Raw genomic sequence first — 20,199 nt, forward strand, 5'->3', positions numbered from 1 at the left:
GAAGCACTTGGGGGTTCAAAGTGCTCACTACACATCTACATAAGTTCCTTGAGTGGTCTAGTTTCCATAATGAGGTCACTTGTGAGTGGGTTTCCACTGTTTAAGCACATCATTGGCTCTCCAAATGCGACATGACGCCTGCAGACCATTCCATCAAAGTCTCCATTCCAAAACGTCACTTCCCTTCCAAGCCCCGACATGTGCCCATACAATAGTTTTCTCCCACATATGGGGTATCAGCGTACTCAGGTCAAATTGTACAACAACTTTGGGGTCCAATTTCTCCTTTTACTCTTGGGAAAATAAAAAAATTGGGGACTAAAAGATCATGTTTGTGGAAAAAATATGATTTTTTTTATCCTCACGCCCAGGTGCTATAAATTTGAAATAGTGAAACACCTGGGGGTACAAAGTTCTCACCACACATCTAGATAAGTTCCTTGTGGGTGTAGTTTCCAAAATGGGTCACTTGTGGGAGGTTTCCACTGTTGAGGCACATCAGGGGCTCTCCTGTCATGAATCCCCAATGGCTAGGGATAGCACAGGACAAGCAAAGTACAAAGTAATAACGGACGAGCTCTAGGGTGATGGAACCTGGGCTGACCGCTGCCCTACGCCTGACAAACGCAACTAGAGATAGCCAGGGAGCGTGCCTACGTTGGTTCTAGACGCCACGCACCAGCCTAAGAGCTAACTAGTACTGCAGAGAAAATAAGACCTCACTTGCCTCCAGAGGAATGAACCCCAAAAGATATAGTTGCCCCCTCACATGTGTTGACGGTGAAATGAGAGGAAGGCACACACATAGAGATGATATATATAGCTTTAGCAAATTGAGGCCCGCTGTAAACTAGAAAGCAGAAAGATACAAAAGGGGACTGAGCGGTCAGCAAAAAACCCTAATCAAAAAAAACATCCTGAGATTACAAGAACCCATGTGCCAACTCATGGCACATGGGGAGAACCTCAGTCCACTAGAGCTACCAGCTAGCATAGAGACATAATAAGCAAGCTGGACAAAAAAACCAAACAACCGAAAATCAGCACTTAGCTTATCCTGAAAGATCTGGGAGCAGGTAGGCAGGAACCAAACAGAGCACATCTGAATACATTGATAGCCGGCAAGGGAATGACAGAAAGGCCAGGTAAAATAGGAAACACCCAGCCTCTGATGGACAGGTGGAAACCAAAGTCCGCAACCCACCAAAGTCACCCAGTACCAGCAGTAACCACCAGAGGGAGCCCACAAACAGAATCCACAACAGTACCCCCCCCTTGAGGAGGGGTCACCGAACCCTCACGAGAACCCCCAGGGCGATCAGGGTGAGCTCTATGGAAGGCGCGGACCAAATCAGTCGCATGAACATCGGAGGCGACCACCCAGGAATTATCCTCCTGACCATAACCCTTCCACTTAACCAAATACTGGAGTTTGCGTCTGGACACACGAGAATCCAAGATCTTCTCAACAACATACTCCAATTCTCCCTCCACCAGCACCGGAGCAGGAGGCTCAACCGAAGGAACAACGGGCACCTCATACCTCCGCAACAACGACCGATGGAACACATTATGAATAGCAAACGATACTGGGAGATCCAAACGAAAAGATACAGGGTTAAGAATCTCCGAGATCCTATAAGGACCGATGAACCGAGGCTTGAACTTAGGAGAAGAGACCTTCATAGGGACAAAACGAGAAGACAACCACACCAAATCCCCAACAAGAAGTCGGGGACCCACGCGGCGACGGCGATTAGCAAACTGCTGAGTCTTCTCCTGAGATAACTTCAAATTGTCCACCACCTGATTCCAAATCTGATGTAGCCTGTCCACCACCACGTCCACTCCAGGACAATCCGAAGACTCCACCTGACCAGAGGAAAAACGAGGATGAAACCCCGAATTACAAAAAAAAGGAGAGACCAACGTGGCAGAACTAGCCCGATTATTAAGAGCAAATTCGGCCAGTGGCAAAAAGGCAACCCAGTCATCCTGATCAGCAGAAACAAAACACCTCAAATAAGTCTCCAAGGTCTGATTAGTTCGCTCCGTTTGGCCATTCGTCTGAGGATGGAATGCAGACGAGAAAGACAAATCAATGCCCATCTTGGCACAAAACGTCCGCCAAAATCTAGACACAAACTGGGATCCCCTGTCAGAAACGATATTCTCCGGAATCCCATGCAAACGAACCACGTTCTGAAAAAATAAAGGGACCAACTCAGAGGAGGAGGGCAACTTAGGCAAGGGCACCAAATGAACCATCTTAGAAAAGCGGTCACACACAACCCAGATAACGGACATTTTCTGTGAAACCGGGAGATCAGAAATAAAATCCATGGAAATGTGCGTCCAAGGCCTCTTCGGGATGGGCAAGGATAACAACAACCCACTGGCCCGAGAACAGCAAGGCTTAGCTCGAGCACACACTTCACAAGACTGCACAAAGGTACGCACATCCCTAGACAAGGAAGGCCACCAAAAAGACCTGGCCACCAAGTCTCTAGTACCAAATATTCCAGGATGACCAGCCAACACAGAAGAATGGACCTCAGAGATGACTCTACCGGTCCAATCATCCGGGACAAACAGTCTTTCTGGGGGACAACGATCCGGTTTATCCACCTGAAGCTCCTGCAATGCACGTCGCAAGTCTGGGGATACGGCGGACAATATTACCCCATCCCTAAGGATACCAGTAGGCCCAGAGTCTCCAGGAGAGTCAGGCACAAAACTCCTGGAAAGAGCATCTGCCTTCACATTCTTTGAACCTGGCAGGTATGAAACCACGAAATTGAAACGAGAAAAAAACAACGACCAACGAGCCTGTCTAGGATTCAAACGCCTGGCAGACTCAAGGTAAATGAGATTCTTGTGATCAGTCAAGACCACCACACGATGTTTAGCACCCTCAAGCCAATGACGCCACTCCTCAAATGCCCACTTCATGGCCAAAAGCTCCCGATTACCCACATCATAATTGCGCTCGGCGGGCGAGAAATATCTAGAGAAGAATGCACATGGCTTCATCACCGAGCCATTAGAACTTCTCTGTGACAAAACCGCCCCCGCTCCAATCTCGGAAGCATCAACCTCAACCTGAAAAGGAAGTGAAACATCTGGTTGACACAACACAGGAGCAGAAGAAAACCGGCGCTTAAGTTCCTGAAAGGCCTCCACAGCCGCAGGAGACCAATCAGCAACATCAGCACTAGTGTTGAGCGATACCGTCCGATACTTGAAAGTATCGGTATCGGAAAGTATCGGCCGATACCGGCAAAGTATCGGATCCAATCCGATACCGATACCCGATACCAATACAAGTCAATGGGACTCATGTATCGGACGGTATTCCTGATGGTTCCCAGGGTCTGAAGGAGAGGAAACTCTCCTTCAGGCCCTGGGATCCATATTAATGTGTAAAAGAAAGAATTAAAATAAAAAATATCGCTATACTCACCTGTCCGACGCAGCCGGGACCTCAGCGAGGGAACCGGCAGCGTTGTTTGTTTAAAATTCGCGCTTTTACTTGGTTACGTGAAGTCCCGGCTTGTGATTGGTCAGGGCGGCCATGTTGCCGGGACGCGGACCAATCACAGCAAGCCGTGACGTAATTTCGTCACGGCTTGCTGTGATTGGTCCGCGTCCCGGCAACATGGCCGCCATTAACCAATCACAAGCCGTGATGTCACGGGAGGCTGGACATGCGCGTATTTTGAAAAGCGCGCGTGTCCAGCCTCCAGTGACGTCCCGGCTTGTGATTGGTTAATGGCGGCCATGTTGCCGGGACGTCACTGGAGGCTGGACACGCGCGCTTTTCAAAATACGCGCATGTCCAGCCTCCCGTGACGTCCCGGCTTGTGATTGGTTAATGGCGGCCATGTTGCCGGGACGTCACTGGAGGCTGGACACGCGCGCTTTTCAAAATACGCGCATGTCCAGCCTCCCGTGACGTCCCGGCTTGTGATTGGTTAATGGCGGCCATGTTGCCGGGACGTCACTGGAGGCTGGACACGCGCGCTTTTCAAAATACGCGCATGTCCAGCCTCCCGTGACGTCCCGGCTTGTGATTGGTTAATGGCGGCCATGTTGCCGGGACGTCACTGGAGGCTGGACACGCGCGCTTTTCAAAATACGCGCATGTCCAGCCTCCCGTGACGTCCTGGCTTGTGATTGGTTAATGGCGGCCATGTTGCCGGGACGTCACTGGAGGCTGGACACGCGCGCTTTTCAAAATACGCGCATGTCCAGCCTCCAGTGACGTCCCGGCTTGTGATTGGTTAATGGCGGCCATGTTGCCGGGACGTCACTGGAGGCTGGACACGCGCGCTTTTCAAAATACGCGCATGTCCAGCCTCCCGTGACGTCACGGCTTGTGATTGGTTAATGGCGGCCATGTTGCCGGGACGCGGACCAATCACAGCAAGCCGTGACGTAATTTCGTCACGGCTTGCTGTGATTGGTCCGCGTCCCGGCAACATGGCCGCCCTGACCAATCACAAGCCGGGACTTCACGTAACCAAGTAAAAGCGCAAAATTTAAACAAACAACGCTGCCGGTTCCCTCGCTGAGGTCCCGGCTGCGTCGGACAGGTGAGTATAGCGATATTTTTTATTTTAATTCTCTTTTTTACACATTATTACATTAATGTTGTTGCGATACCCGATACCACAAAAGTATCGGATCTCGGTATCGGAAATTCCGATACAGCAAGTATCGGCCGATACCCGATACTTGCAGTATCGGAATGCTCAACACTAATCAGCACCCTTTTTAGTCAAATCAGTCAAAGGTTTAACAATACTGGAAAAATTAGCAATGAACCGACGATAAAAATTAGCAAACCCCAAGAACTTCTGAAGGCTCTTAACAGATGTAGGTTGTGTCCAGTCACAAATAGCCTGAACCTTGACGGGATCCATCTCAATAGTAGAAGGAGAAAAAATGTACCCCAAAAAAGAAATCTTCTGGACTCCGAAGAGACACTTTGAGCCCTTCACAAACAGAGAATTGGCCCGCAGAACCTGAAACACCTTCCTGACCTGTAGAACATGAGACTCCCAGTCATCAGAAAACACCAAAATATCATCCAAATACACAATCATAAACTTATCCAGATATTCACGGAAAATATTGTGCATAAAGGATTGAAAGACTGACGGAGCATTGGAGAGTCCAAAAGGCATTACCAAATACTCAAAATGGCCCTCAGGCGTATTAAATGCGGTTTTCCACTCATCACCCTGTTTTATCCGCACCAGATTATACGCACCGCGAAGATCTATCTTAGTGAACCACCTGGCCCCCTTAATGCGAGCAAACAAATCAGTTAATAATGGCAATGGATACTGATATTTGACTGTAATCTTATTCAGAAGGCGATAATCTATACAAGGCCTCAGGGAACCATCTTTTTTTGCCACGAAAAAAAAACCTGCTCCCAGAGGGGACGAAGATGGACGAATATGTCCCTTTTCCAAGGACTCCTTAATATAATTCCGCATAGCAGTATGCTCTGGTAGTGACAGATTAAATAAACGACCCTTAGGGAACTTACTGCCAGGAATCAATTCTATAGCACAGTCACACTCTCTATGAGGAGGGAGCGAATTGAGCTTAGGCTCCTCAAAAACATCCCTATAGTCAGACAAAAACGCAGGGATCTCAGAAGGAGTAGATGAAGCGATTGAAATCGGAGGTGCATCACCATGAACCCCCTGACATCCCCAGCTTAACACAGACATTGTTTTCCAGTCCAGGACAGGATTATGAGTTTGTAACCATGGCAGCAGACCAAGCACTAGTACATCATGTAAATTATACAGTACAAGGAAGCGAATCACCTCCTGATGAACGGGAGTCATGCGCATGGTCACTTGTGTGCAGTACTGCGGTTTATTCATAGCCAATGGTGTAGAGTCAATTCCCTTCAGAGGAATAGGAACTTCCAGAGGCTCCAGACGAAAACCGCAGCGTTTAGCAAATGACCAATCCATAAGACTCAGGGCAGCGCCCGAATCCACATAGGCATCGACGGAAATGGAAGACAGTGAAAAAATCAGAGTCACAGACAAAATGAACTTAGGCTGCAGAGTACCAATGGCAAAAGATTTATCAACCCTTCTTGTGCGTTTAGAGCATGCTGATATAACATGAGCTGAATCACCACAATAAAAACACAATCCATTTTTCCGCCTATAATTTTGCCGTTCACTTCTGGACTGAATTCTATCACATTGCATAGTCTCAGGTGCCTGTTCAGAAGACACCGCCAACTGGTGCACGGATTTGCGCTCCCGTAAACGCCGATCAATCTGAATGGCCATAGCCATAGACTCATTCAGACCTGTAGGCGTAGGGAACCCCACCATAATATCCTTAATGGCCTCAGAAAGACCATTTCTGAAGTTTGCAGCCAGGGCGCACTCATTCCACTGAGTAAGCACCGACCATTTCCGAAATTTTTGACAATATATTTCCGCTTCATCATGCCCCTGAGAGAGGGCTAATAAAGCCTTTTCAGCCTGAATCTCCAGGTTAGGTTCCTCATAGAGCAATCCCAATGCCAGGAAAAACGCATCCACACTGAGCAATGCAGGATCCCCTGGTGCCAGTGCAAATGCCCAATTCTGAGGGTCGCCCCGCAGGAAAGATATTACAATCTTGACCTGTTGAGCAGGGTCTCCAGAGGAGCGAGATTTTAAAGAAAGAAACAATTTGCAATTGTTCCTGAAATTCAGGAAGGTAGATCTATCTCCAGAAAAGAACTCTGGAATAGGAATTCTAGGTTCAGACATGGGAGCGTGAACAACAGAATCCTGTATGTTTTGAACTTTTGCCGTGAGATTACTCAGGCTGGAAGCCAAACTCTGGACATCCATGTTAAACAGCTAAGATCAGAGCCATTCAAGGGTTAAGAGGAGGTAAGAAGCAGCTAGACAGCAATTAAGGGCTAGGCAGCAAAACTCTGAAGGAAAAGAAAAAAAAAATTTTCCCTTAAACACTTCTTTTTCTCCTGCTTCAGCCCAAACAATTAACACTTTGTGGGCCGGCTATACTGTCATGAATCCCCAATGGCTAGGGATAGCACAGGACAAGCAAAGTACAAAGTAATAACGGACGAGCTCTAGGGTGATGGAACCTGGGCTGACCGCTGCCCTACGCCTGACTAACGCAACTAGAGATAGCCAGGGAGCGTGCCTACGTTGGTTCTAGACGCCACGCACCAGCCTAAGAGCTAACTAGTACTGCAGAGAAAATAAGACCTCACTTGCCTCCAGAGGAATGAACCCCAAAAGATATAGTTGCCCCCTCACATGTATTGACGGTGAATTGAGAGGAAGGCACACACATAGAGATGATATATATGGCTTTAGCAAATTGAGGCCCGCTGTAAACTAGAAAGCAGAAAGATACAAAAGGGGACTGAGCGGTCAGCAAAAAACCCTAATCAAAAAAACCATCCTGAGATTACAAGAACCCATGTGCCAACTCATGGCACATGGGGAGAACCTCAGTCCACTAGAGCTACCAGCTAGCATAGAGACATAATAAGCAAGCTGGACAAAAAACCAAACAACCGAAAATCAGCACTTAGCTTATCCTGAAAGATCTGGGAGCAGGTAGGCAGGAACCAAACAGAGCACATCTGAATACATTGATAGCCGGCAAGGGAATGACAGAAAGGCCAGGTAAAATAGGAAACACCCAGCCTCTGATGGACAGGTGGAAACCAAAGGCCGCAACCCACCAAAGTCACCCAGTACCAGCAGTAACCACCAGAGGGAGCCCACAAACAGAATCCACAACACTCTCCAAAAGCGACATGACGCCTGCAGATCATTTCATCAAAGTCTGCATTCCAAAATGTCACTACTTCCTTTCCAAGCTCCGACGTGTGCCCATACAGTAGTTTTCTCCCACATATGTGGTATCAAAATATCCACTGTTCAGGCACATCAGGGGCTCTCCAAACGCGACATGGCGTCCAATCTCAATTCCAGCCAATTTTGCATTGAAAAAGTCAAAAGACGCTCCTTCCCTTCTTTGCTCGGTCATGCGCTCAGTGGTTTACCCCCACATATGGGGTATCAGCATACTCAGGACAAATTGCACAATAACTTTTGTTGTCCTGTTACCTTGGGAAAATTAAAATTGGGGGTAAAAAGATCATTTTTGTGGAAAAAATATGATTTTTTTAATTTTACGGCTCTACATTATAAACTTCTGTGAAGCCCTTGGGGGTTCAAAGTTCTCACCACACATCTAAATAAGTTCCTTTGGGGGGCATAGTTTCCAATATGGTTTCACTTGTTGAGGGTTTCTACTGGTTAGGTACATCCAGCCAATTTTGCGTAGAAAAAGTCAAACTTGGCTCCTTCCCTTCTGAGCTCTGCCGTGCACCCAAACAGTGGTTCCCCCCACATATGGGGTATCAGCGTACTCAGGAAAAAATGCACAATAACTTTTGGAGTCCAATTTCTCCTGTTACCCTTGGTAATAAAAAATTTGGATCTGAAGTAATTTTTTTGTGAAAAAAGTTAAATGTTCATTTTTTTTAAACATTCCAAAAATACCTGTGAAGCACCAGAAGGGTTAATAAACTTCTTGGATGTGGTTTTGCATACCTTGAGGGGTCCAGTTTTTAGAATGGTGTCACTTCTGGGTATTTTCTATCTTACAGACCACTCAAAATGACTTCAAATGTGATGTGTTCCCTAAAAAAAATGGTGTTGTAAAAATGAGAAATTGCTGGTCAACTTAATCCTTATAACTCCCTAACCTCCCTAACAGAAAAAAAATATGGTTCCAAAATTGTGCTGATGTAAAGTAGACATGTGGGAAATGTTACTCATTAAGTAATTTGTGTGACATATCTGTGTGATTTAAGGGCATTAAAATTCAAAGTTGAAAATTGCAAAATTTTCAACATTTTTGCCACATTTCCATTTTTTTACAAATAAACACGTCATATCAAAGAAATTTTTACCACTATCGTGAAGTTAGCAGCTGCAGTTTGGATATACCAGACTGTTGCACAACTCTTAGGGTAGAGAAATCTTAATCAGCAGGAAGAGTATAACCCATATTATAAAACATAACTTTTACTGATATAGTTAAAATGGACAATAATAAACAATTAAAGGTGCTCACGCCGAAAACTGTGCACATTAAAAAACTGGTTCAATCTAACCAATTGTAGACGTGGGATACCCACTAAGATGAAAAGGGGTCCCAGGGAGGGTCCAACACAGCAGTCAAATAAGGGACGGGGACCTGTTCCCTACTCCCCTGTCGTGCCCCAGTAGTGACTCCTGTCCTTACAAGGACAGGCCCGAGTAAGCCCTGCTATGGACACCCCCCACCAAATACAGTGTAGACAACGCCTCCCAATGCGTTTCTTCTCCAGTTATGGAAATTCATCAGGGGAGCTTGAGAAAGTCAATGAACAGAGTGTGCTCAAATGTCCATAGTGATCAGGGTATCAGCAGTGGCTGTATCCCATCAAGATAGGTCATCAAATGTGGCCGCTCGCCACAATTACTATCGTGAAGTACAATATGTCACGAGAAAACAATCTCCAGGATCTGTTGTAGTGTTCCAGAGTTATAACCTCATAAAGGGACAGTGATCAGAATTGTAATAATTGGCCCGGTCATTGACATGTAAACCACCCTTGGGGGTAAAGGGGTTAAAAAACCTCTCTGCTAAGTTCCTTCAAAAACTGTGTGCAACTGGACGTAGACGAATTGATTTTGGTTTAAAGTCAAAGGGTGGTCAAACAAAATATTGATTTTTTTTAATTTATTTTTTATTAATTCACTTTCCATTTTGTTTATTGATACAAATAAACTAAAATCCAGTTTATTCTTGAAATCATTCTTATTTGTCAGCATTTTCTGTACACCTATCTAAAACTTTTGCATAGCACCAAGCATACTATATACATTTTAAATTTACTTTTGCACTAAATTGCTATTTATCTATAATTTAAGAATGTCATATATTCTTTAGTTGCAATGTTTGGGGGTTTTTTTTACATATGGGTAAAAGATTCACATAGCTACATGCATATGTAGCATTTACTATTCTACAGGTTATTGTGCTAATAGTAAAAATAATAATAACAAAAACAATAATAATAATAATAATAATAATATGTGAATGGTGTAATGTGCAGTATAGCACTCAAACATTGAATATAGTGTTTCAATATAGTTCAGAAATATACTACACTCAATGCCCACAAGATGTCTCTGTAACACACAAGGAAAACAATCAAACCTTGATAAATATACAAATATGTAAAAAAAAATCCATAAGATGGTAAATGAGAAATATTTTTGCACTTATTTCATATTAAAATATACCTTACAGTTAAGGGGTCTTTTTTTTTTTACTAAAGATTATCAAAAAGAAGACAGTAAATAGCTTTGCATATAACATTCTGACAAGCATAAGGATATTTGGGAAAATAGATTCTTCTTTACTTGATCTCATCTTGTCACTTGTTATCAGTGCAGATGATTGGATATATAAAATTTGTTAAATAAAGTGTTGTTCATACTTAATTAATTCTAGTAAAAACAACCCTAAAATATAGCTGCTATCAATGGGAACCATTTTAAAACACACTTATGATTGCTGATTAACCTAATCATAATCGTGTGATTTTATTTTTTTACTCCTTTGTTTTTACTTCCCCTTTTGCAAAACGTATAGCTTTTTTTTTCCTTGATATAATGATTCGTTATGAGTGAACGTGCTCACCAGAACTCGTTACTCGCCCGAGTATCACAGTACTCGGTGTACTCGGCGAACACCGAGCATTTCCAGTATTACTCGGCAGGAACTCGGGTCTCCACCCTGCATTTTAGCAGTCTTTAGAGACCCAATAAACATGCAGGGATTGTCTGCCAGGCACTGTTATGCCGCAGCCATCTGTGTTGTGGTCTTGCAGTGATTGGCTGCCCGCATAGCGTCATCAATAGAGTTGAGCGACTTTCATTTTTTTAAGATCGAGTCTGGTTTTGTGAAACCCGATTTAGTCCAGAGTCGAGTCGAGTGCAGTCGGCCGATTATCGCTAAAAGTCGGGGATCGACCGAAACACGAAACCCAATGCAAGTCAATGGGGAAGCATAGTCGGCAGTGAGTGGAGGCCAGGAAAACACCTACAGTGCCCATTTTAATGCCAAAAACATCCATTCTTGTTTCTGAAGCTTGTCAATCTTAATTAACTTTATAATAATAGTTGGGCATAGGGAATTGGGGGTCATTTGGCAAAAGTTGTGGGGGGAGTAGGGCCGGCTCAAGTTTTTCGTGGGCCCAGGAAATGCGGACTACGTCACGGCGGTGTTGCAGGGAAAGGTAAGTATTTCAACGTTGCAAGTGCTGTGATCCTGAGCAAGCAGGGGGGGCCCACTCGTTCGCATTGGCACTGGCACAGGGCCCCTCAAAGTACAGCGATGTGTGTTTGCATGGCGGGGGCGCCTCCCACCAGCAGCGACACTTTTGCGTACTCTGAGGGGCCCTGTGCCAGTGACGTCGCCAACGAGTATGCCCCCCCACCTGATGAAGGAACCTGCACTTTCATCTGCACCTTCCTCTCTGTCCCTGTGTAAGGTGGTATAACATGCGGGAAGGGGAACCTTACTTTCAGCAGGGTCAGATTCTGGCTGTGTAGAGTATAAGGGGAATGTAGTGGTCTAGGTCAATGTACCAGCAGACTCATCTAGCAGTGGCTGGGCAATGGGCAGGATGAGGAGGAAACAGATATAGGGCCAAAGAATAAAGTAGGCTAAATGCAGTTCAAAATTGGTAACAGGACTAAACAGGCGGCATTGCTTTGTTCAGTGGAGTAGCAAACCCAAGAGCAGCAGACACTGTTTCAAGGGCATAACCACACTAGTAGGCCAAATGCAGATTAATATCTGATAGTATAGGGCGAAAGCCAGAATGTGGAAGCTCAGCTTTGTTCAGTTGAGGACAACACCAGGCAGGGGCAGACAGACACCTTTAGTAGGCCGGAACAGCCAATTGCATTTTTAAAAATGGTAATTTGGAACAGAAGGTTGAAGCTCAGCTTTATTCAGTTGAGGACAACACCAGGCAGGGGCAGACAGACACCTTTAGTAGGCCGGAACAGCCAATGGCATTTTTAAAAATGGTAATTTGGAACAGAAGGTTGAAGCTCAGCTTTATTCAGTTGAGGACAACACCAGGCAGGGGCAGACATTCACCTTTAGTAGGCCGGAACAGCCAATTGCATTTTTAAAAATGGTAATTTGGAACAGAAGGTTGAGGCTCAGCTTTATTCAGTTGAGGACAACACCAGGCAGGGGCAGACATTCACCTTTAGTAGGCCGGAACAGCCAATTGCATTTTTAAAAATGGTAATTTGGAACAGAAGGTTGAAGCTCAGCTTTATTCAGTTGAGAACAACACCAGGCAGGGGCAGACAGACACCTTTAGTAGGCCGGAACAGCCAATTTTTAAAAAAAACAGCAGTTAGTAAGAGGCAGAAGGTAGAAGCTCAGCTTTATTCAGTTGAGGACAACACCAGGCAGGGGCAGACAGACACCTTTAGTAGGCCGGAACAGCCAATGGCATTTTTAAAAATGGTAATTTGGAACAGAAGGTTGAAGCTCAGCTTTATTCAGTTGAGGACAACACCAGGCAGGGGCAGACAGACACCTTTAGTAGGCCGGAACAGCCAATTTTTTAAAAAAACAGCAGTTAGTAAGAGGCAGAAGGTAGAAGCTCAGCTTTATTCAGTTGAGGACAACACCAGGCAGGGGCAGACAGACACCTTTAGTAGGCCGGAACAGCCAATGGCATTTTTAAAAATGGTAATTTGGAACAGAAGGTTGAAGCTCAGCTTTATTCAGTTGAGGACAACACCAGGCAGGGGCAGACATTCACCTTTAGTAGGCCGGAACAGCCAATTGCATTTTTAAAAATGGTAATTTGGAACAGAAGGTTGAAGCTCAGCTTTATTCAGTTGAGGACAACACCAGGCAGGGGCAGACAGACACCTTTAGTAGGCCGGAACAGCCAATTTTTTAAAAAAACAGCAGTTAGTAAGAGGCAGAAGGTAGAAGCTCAGCTTTATTCAGTTGAGGACAACACCAGGCAGGAGCAGACAGACACCTTTAGTAGGCCGGAACAGCCAATTGCATTTTTAAAAATGGTAATTTGGAACAGAAGGTTGAAGCTCAGCTTTATTCAGTTGAGGACAACACCAGGCAGGGGCAGACAGACACCTTTAGTAGGCCGGAACAGCCAATGGCATTTTTAAAAATGGTAATTTGGAACTGAAGATTGAAGCTCAGCTTTATTCAGTTGAGGACAACACCAGGCAGGGGCAGACATTCACCTTTAGTAGGCCGGAACAGCCAATTGCATTTTTAAAAATGGTAATTTGGAACAGAAGGTTGAGGCTCAGCTTTATTCAGTTGAGGACAACACCAGGCAGGGGCAGACATTCACCTTTAGTAGGCCGGAACAGCCAATTGCATTTTTAAAAATGGTAATTTGGAACAGAAGGTTGAAGCTCAGCTTTATTCAGTTGAGGACAACACCAGGCAGGGGCAGACAGACACCTTTAGTAGGCCGGAACAGCCAATGGCATTTTTAAAAATGGTAAATTGGAACTGAAGGTTGAAGCTCAGCTATATTCAGTTGAGGACAACACCAGGCAGGGGCAGACATTCACCTTTAGTAGGCCGGAACAGCCAATTGCATTTTTAAAAATGGTAATTTGGAACAGAAGGTTGAGGCTCAGCTTTATTCAGTTGAGGACAACACCAGGCAGGGGCAGACAGACACCTTTAGTAGGCCGGAACAGCCAATTGCATTTTTAAAAATGGTAATTTGGAACAGAAGGTTGAAGCTCAGCTTTATTCAGTTGAGGACAACACCAGGCAGGGGCAGACATTCACCTTTAGTAGGCCGGAACAGCCAATTGCATTTTTAAAAATGGTAATTTGGAACAGAAGGATGAGGCTCAGCTTTATTCAGTTGAGGACAACACCAGGCAGGGGCAGACATTCACCTTTAGTAGGCCGGAACAGCCAATTGCATTTTTAAAAATGGTAATTTGGAACAGAAGGTTGAAGCTCAGCTTTATTCAGTTGAGGACAACACCAGGCAGGGGCAGACAGACACCTTTAGTAGGCCGGAACAGCCAATGGCATTTTTAAAAATGGTAAATTGGAACTGAAGGTTGAAGCTCAGCTATATTCAGTTGAGGACAACACCAGGCAGGGGCAGACATTCACCTTTAGTAGGCCGGAACAGCCAATTGCATTTTTAAAAATGGTAATTTGGAACAGAAGGTTGAGGCTCAGCTTTATTCAGTTGAGGACAACACCAGGCAGGGGCAGACAGACACCTTTAGTAGGCCGGAACAGCCAATTGCATTTTTAAAAATGGTAATTTGGAACAGAAGGTTGAAGCTCAGCTTTATTCAGTTGAGGACAACACCAGGCAGGGGCAGACAGACACCTTTAGTAGGCCGGAACAGCCAATGGCATTTTTAAAAATGGTAATTTGGAACAGAAGGTTGAAGCTCAGCTTTATTCAGTTGAGGACAACACCAGGCAGGGGCAGACAGACACCTTTAGTAGGCCGGAACAGCCAATGGCATTTTTAAAAATGGTAATTTGGAACAGAAGGTTGAAGCTCAGCTTTATTCAGTTGAGGACAACACCAGGCAGGGGCAGACATTCACCTTTAGTAGGCCGGAACAGCCAATTGCATTTTTAAAAATGGTAATTTGGAACAGAAGGTTGAAGCTCAGCTTTATTCAGTTGAGGACAACACCAGGCAGGGGCAGACAGACACCTTTAGTAGGCCGGAACAGCCAATGGCATTTTTAAAAATGGTAATTTGGAACAGAAGGTTGAAGCTCAGCTTTATTCAGTTGAGGACAACACCAGGCAGGGGCAGACATTCACCTTTAGTAGGCCGGAACAGCCAATTGCATTTTTAAAAATGGTAATTTGGAACAGAAGGTTGAAGCTCAGCTTTATTCAGTTGAGGACAACACCAGGCAGGGGCAGACAGACACCTTTAGTAGGCCGGAACAGCCAATTTTTAAAAAAAACAGCAGTTAGTAAGAGGCAGAAGGTAGAAGCTCAGCTTTATTCAGTTGAGGACAACACCAGGCAGGGGCAGACAGACACCTTTAGTAGGCCGGAACAGCCAATTGCATTTTTAAAAATGGTAATTTGGAACAGAAGGTTGAAGCTCAGCTTTATTCAGTTGAGGACAACACCAGGCAGGGGCAGACAGACACCTTTAGTAGGCCGGAACAGCCAATGGCATTTTTAAAAATGGTAATTTGGAACAGAAGGTTGAAGCTCAGCTTTATTCAGTTGAGGACAACACCAGGCAGGGGCAGACATTCACCTTTAGTAGGCCGGAACAGCCAATTGCATTTTTAAAAATGGTAATTTGGAACAGAAGGTTGAGGCTCAGCTTTATTCAGTTGAGGACAACACCAGGCAGGGGCAGACATTCACCTTTAGTAGGCCGGAACAGCCAATTGCATTTTTAAAAATGGTAATTTGGAACAGAAGGTTGAAGCTCAGCTTTATTCAGTTGAGGACAACACCAGGCAGGGGCAGACAGACACCTTTAGTAGGCCGGAACAGCCAATTTTTTAAAAAAACAGCAGTTAGTAAGAGGCAGAAGGTAGAAGCTCAGCTTTATTCAGTTGAGGACAACACCAGGCAGGGGCAGACAGACACCTTTAGTAGGCCGGAACAGCCAATGGCATTTTTAAAAATGGTAATTTGGAACAGAAGGTTGAAGCTCAGCTTTATTCAGTTGAGGACAACACCAGGCAGGGGCAGACAGACACCTTTAGTAGGCCGGAACAGCCAATTTTTTAAAAAAACAGCAGTTAGTAAGAGGCAGAAGGTAGAAGCTCAGCTTTATTCAGTTGAGGACAACACCAGGCAGGGGCAGACAGACACCTTTAGTAGGCCGGAACAGCCAATGGCATTTTTAAAAATGGTAATTTGGAACAGAAGGTTGAAGCTCAGCTTTATTCAGTTGAGGACAACACCAGGCAGGGGCAGACATTCACCTTTAGTAGGCCGGAACAGCCAATTGCATTTTTAAAAATGGTAATTTGGAACAGAAGGTTGAAGCTCAGCTTTATTCAGTTGAGGACAACACCAGGCAGGGGCAGACAGACACCTTTAGTAGGCCGGAACAGCCAATTTTTAAAAAAAACAGCAGTTAGTAAGAGGCAGAAGGTAGAAGCTCAGCTTTATTCAGTTGAGGACAACACCAGGCAGGAGCAGACAGACACCTTTAGTAGGCCGGAACAGCCAATTGCATTTTTAAAAATGGTAATTTGGAACAGAAGGTTGAAGCTCAGCTTTATTCAGTTGAGGACAACACCAGGCAGGGGCAGACAGACACCTTTAGTAGGCCGGAACAGCCAATGGCATTTTTAAAAATGGTAATTTGGAACTGAAGATTGAAGCTCAGCTTTATTCAGTTGAGGACAACACCAGGCAGGGGCAGACATTCACCTTTAGTAGGCCGGAACAGCCAATTGCATTTTTAAAAATGGTAATTTGGAACAGAAGGTTGAGGCTCAGCTTTATTCAGTTGAGGACAACACCAGGCAGGGGCAGACATTCACCTTTAGTAGGCCGGAACAGCCAATTGCATTTTTAAAAATGGTAATTTGGAACAGAAGGTTGAAGCTCAGCTTTATTCAGTTGAGGACAACACCAGGCAGGGGCAGACAGACACCTTTAGTAGGCCGGAACAGCCAATGGCATTTTTAAAAATGGTAAATTGGAACTGAAGGTTGAAGCTCAGCTATATTCAGTTGAGGACAACACCAGGCAGGGGCAGACATTCACCTTTAGTAGGCCGGAACAGCCAATTGCATTTTTAAAAATGGTAATTTGGAACAGAAGGTTGAGGCTCAGCTTTATTCAGTTGAGGACAACACCAGGCAGGGGCAGACAGACACCTTTAGTAGGCCGGAACAGCCAATTGCATTTTTAAAAATGGTAATTTGGAACAGAAGGTTGAAGCTCAGCTTTATTCAGTTGAGGACAACACCAGGCAGGGGCAGACATTCACCTTTAGTAGGCCGGAACAGCCAATTGCATTTTTAAAAATGGTAATTTGGAACAGAAGGTTGAGGCTCAGCTTTATTCAGTTGAGGACAACACCAGGCAGGGGCAGACATTCACCTTTAGTAGGCCGGAACAGCCAATTGCATTTTTAAAAATGGTAATTTGGAACAGAAGGTTGAAGCTCAGCTTTATTCAGTTGAGGACAACACCAGGCAGGGGCAGACAGACACCTTTAGTAGGCCGGAACAGCCAATGGCATTTTTAAAAATGGTAAATTGGAACTGAAGGTTGAAGCTCAGCTATATTCAGTTGAGGACAACACCAGGCAGGGGCAGACATTCACCTTTAGTAGGCCGGAACAGCCAATTGCATTTTTAAAAATGGTAATTTGGAACAGAAGGTTGAGGCTCAGCTTTATTCAGTTGAGGACAACACCAGGCAGGGGCAGACAGACACCTTTAGTAGGCCGGAACAGCCAATTGCATTTTTAAAAATGGTAATTTGGAACAGAAGGTTGAAGCTCAGCTTTATTCAGTTGAGGACAACACCAGGCAGGGGCAGACAGACACCTTTAGTAGGCCGGAACAGCCAATGGCATTTTTAAAAATGGTAATTTGGAACAGAAGGTTGAAGCTCAGCTTTATTCAGTTGAGGACAACACCAGGCAGGGGCAGACAGACACCTTTAGTAGGCCGGAACAGCCAATGGCATTTTTAAAAATGGTAATTTGGAACAGAAGGTTGAAGCTCAGCTTTATTCAGTTGAGGACAACACCAGGCAGGGGCAGACATTCACCTTTAGTAGGCCGGAACAGCCAATTGCATTTTTAAAAATGGTAATTTGGAACAGAAGGTTGAAGCTCAGCTTTATTCAGTTGAGGACAACACCAGGCAGGGGCAGACAGACACCTTTAGTAGGCCGGAACAGCCAATGGCATTTTTAAAAATGGTAATTTGGAACAGAAGGTTGAAGCTCAGCTTTATTCAGTTGAGGACAACACCAGGCAGGGGCAGACATTCACCTTTAGTAGGCCGGAACAGCCAATTGCATTTTTAAAAATGGTAATTTGGAACAGAAGGTTGAAGCTCAGCTTTATTCAGTTGAGGACAACACCAGGCAGGGGCAGACAGACACCTTTAGTAGGCCGGAACAGCCAATTTTTTAAAAAAACAGCAGTTAGTAAGAGGCAGAAGGTAGAAGCTCAGCTTTATTCAGTTGAGGACAACACCAGGCAGGGGCAGACAGACACCTTTAGTAGGCCGGAACAGCCAATTGCATTTTTAAAAATGGTAATTTGGAACAGAAGGTTGAAGCTCAGCTTTATTCAGTTGAGGACAACACCAGGCAGGGGCAGACAGACACCTTTAGTAGGCCGGAACAGCCAATGGCATTTTTAAAAATGGTAATTTGGAACAGAAGGTTGAAGCTCAGCTTTATTCAGTTGAGGACAACACCAGGCAGGGGCAGACAGACACCTTTAGTAGGCCGGAACAGCCAATGGCATTTTTAAAAATGGTAATTTGGAACAGAAGGTTGAAGCTCAGCTTTATTCAGTTGAGGACAACACCAGGCAGGGGCAGACATTCACCTTTAGTAGGCCGGAACAGCCAATTGCATTTTTAAAAATGGTAATTTGGAACAGAAGGTTGAAGCTCAGCTTTATTCAGTTGAGGACAACACCAGGCAGGGGCAGACATTCACCTTTAGTAGGCCGGAACAGCCAATTGCATTTTTAAAAATGGTAATTTGGAACAGAAGGTTGAAGCTCAGCTTTATTCAGTTGAGGACAACACCAGGCAGGGGCAGACATTCACCTTTAGTAGGCCGGAACAGCCAATTGCATTTTTAAAAATGGTAATTTGGAACAGAAGGTTGAAGCTCAGCTTTATTCAGTTGAGGACAACACCAGGCAGGGGCAGACAGACACCTTTAGTAGGCCGGAACAGCCAATTTTTTAAAAAAACAGCAGTTAGTAAGAGGCAGAAGGTAGAAGCTCAGCTTTATTCAGTTGAGGACAACACCAGGCAGGGGCAGACAGACACCTTTAGTAGGCCGGAACAGCCAATTGCATTTTTAAAAATGGTAATTTGGAACAGAAGGTTGAAGCTCAGCTTTATTCAGTTGAGGACAACACCAGGCAGGGGCAGACAGACACCTTTAGTAGGCTGGAACAGCCAATGGCATTTTTAAAAACGGTAAATTGGAACTGAAGGTTGAAGCTCAGCTATATTCAGTTGAGGACAACACCAGGCAGGGGCAGACATTCACCTTTAGTAGGCCGGAACAGCCAATTGCATTTTTAAAAATGGTAATTTGGAACAGAAGGTTGAGGCTCAGCTTTATTCAGTTGAGGACAACACCAGGCAGGGGAAGACAGACACCTTTAGTAGGCCGGAACAGCCAATTGCATTTTTAAAAATGGTAATTTGGAACAGAAGGTTGAAGCTCAGCTTTATTCAGTTGAGGACAACACCAGGCAGGGGCAGACAGACACCTTTAGTAGGCCGGAACAGCCAATGGCATTTTTAAAAATGGTAATTTGGAACAGAAGGTTGAAGCTCAGCTTTATTCAGTTGAGGACAACACCAGGCAGGGGCAGACAGACACCTTTAGTAGGCCGGAACAGCCAATGGCATTTTTAAAAATGGTAATTTGGAACAGAAGGTTGAAGCTCAGCTTTATTCAGTTGAGGACAACACCAGGCAGGGGCAGACAGACACCTTTAGTAGGCCGGAACAGCCAATTGCATTTTTAAAAATGGTAATTTGGAACAGAAGGTTGAAGCTCAGCTTTATTCAGTTGAGGACAACACCAGGCAGGGGCAGACAGACACCTTTAGTAGGCCGGAACAGCCAATGGCATTTTTAAAAATGGTAATTTGGAACAGAAGGTTGAAGCTCAGCTTTATTCAGTTGAGGACAACACCAGGCAGGGGCAGACAGACACCTTTAGTAGGCCGGAACAGCCAATTGCATTTTTAAAAATGGTAATTTGGAACAGAAGGTTGAAGCTCAGCTTTATTCAGTTGAGGACAACACCAGGCAGGGGCAGACAGACACCTTTAGTAGGCCGGAACAGCCAATTTTT

The sequence above is a fragment of the Ranitomeya variabilis genome, chromosome 6 (genome assembly GCF_051348905.1).
Source record: "Ranitomeya variabilis isolate aRanVar5 chromosome 6, aRanVar5.hap1, whole genome shotgun sequence".
NCBI classification, from domain to species: Eukaryota; Metazoa; Chordata; class Amphibia; order Anura; family Dendrobatidae; genus Ranitomeya; species Ranitomeya variabilis.